The following is a 1193-nucleotide window of genomic DNA, read 5'->3' as shown; positions in this document are numbered from 1 at the left end:
CTCTCTCTCTCTCTCTCTCTCTCTCTCTCTCAAAATGCCTAGCATACAAAACAAATCGCTCAGGAGAAGGGATTACGAAGGTCTCACAACACGGAACTCCACTACCACCGTCTGCTCCACGTGACCCCATCCACTTTTTCTAATTCGCCAGGTGAAGTTAATTAGGGTGGAGAGAGGCACATCCACACGGCACCATCAATAGCCACGTTCTGGGGCTCCTGGCGTGGGTTTATGTGTGTGTGTGTGTGTGTGTGTGTGTGTGTGTGTGTGTGTGTGTGTGTGTGTGTGTGTGTGTGTGTGTGTGAGGGGCGCCTTCACGTGGTGGCAAGGATATAACCAGGCGGATCCACTGCCTGGTTATGTAAAGCTGCCTGGCTCACTTCCCAGTCCCCCCCTCCCCCAGCGAGGATGGTGGACCGATGAAGAGAAATTTAAGCCTGCAGTCCACTGAGTTCACTTTAAGATAAGCCTGGGGTTGAAGTTGCTACTACTACCACTACTACTACTACAACCATCACCACCATCACCACCACCACCACCACTACTACTACTACTAAATGTGTTTAAGCCAAAATGTGATGTTTGGAAATAAACTCCTCTACGCTAATGTTCCAACAGATATAACCTTAATTATAATGCATTATGTTAGAAATCCTACCGCTGCCACCATATATAATATATCGTAATTGCAGATATACTGTAGTCGTCGCCAAGCTATTGTGACAGTGTGTTAATCTGTAGGGATTTTACGAAAGGAGAGAATGTTCGTTGTACTTGTCGTAAATGGCAGGAGAAAAATATAGATGAGTCTGGGGTTTGATTGCAGTTGATTTGCCTCAAAGGGAATATCTCAAGAGTAATACTGAGAAATAGTGAGTGAGTCTTACAAGAGCATACTGAGGTGAGAGCGGTTTATGTTTGTTAACCTCGCGCGCTCCTTCCTGCCTCTCCTCACTGTGCCTCTCTCTCCTAACCCCGTCTCTGCTCTGCCTCTCCCATGTCCCCTGTATATGAGTGGTTGTGTCACGTTTAAGGCACAGTTGTGTGGAACCTTCCCGAGCCTGGGGACTTTCCGATCAGGCCTCACACCTTGCTGTGTGTGACATTCCTAACTGAGAATGTGCAAACGCCACTTCCTCTAGGCCTAGGCATGACTTTCATCTGATCTGTATATTACATATACTGTATACGTT

This window comes from Coenobita brevimanus, chromosome 19, assembly GCF_032717465.1.
Source record: "Coenobita brevimanus isolate Jiangsu-jjx chromosome 19, ASM3271746v2, whole genome shotgun sequence".
NCBI lineage: Eukaryota > Metazoa > Arthropoda > Malacostraca > Decapoda > Coenobitidae > Coenobita > Coenobita brevimanus.
Note: the sequence above shows the minus strand (reverse complement) of the source record.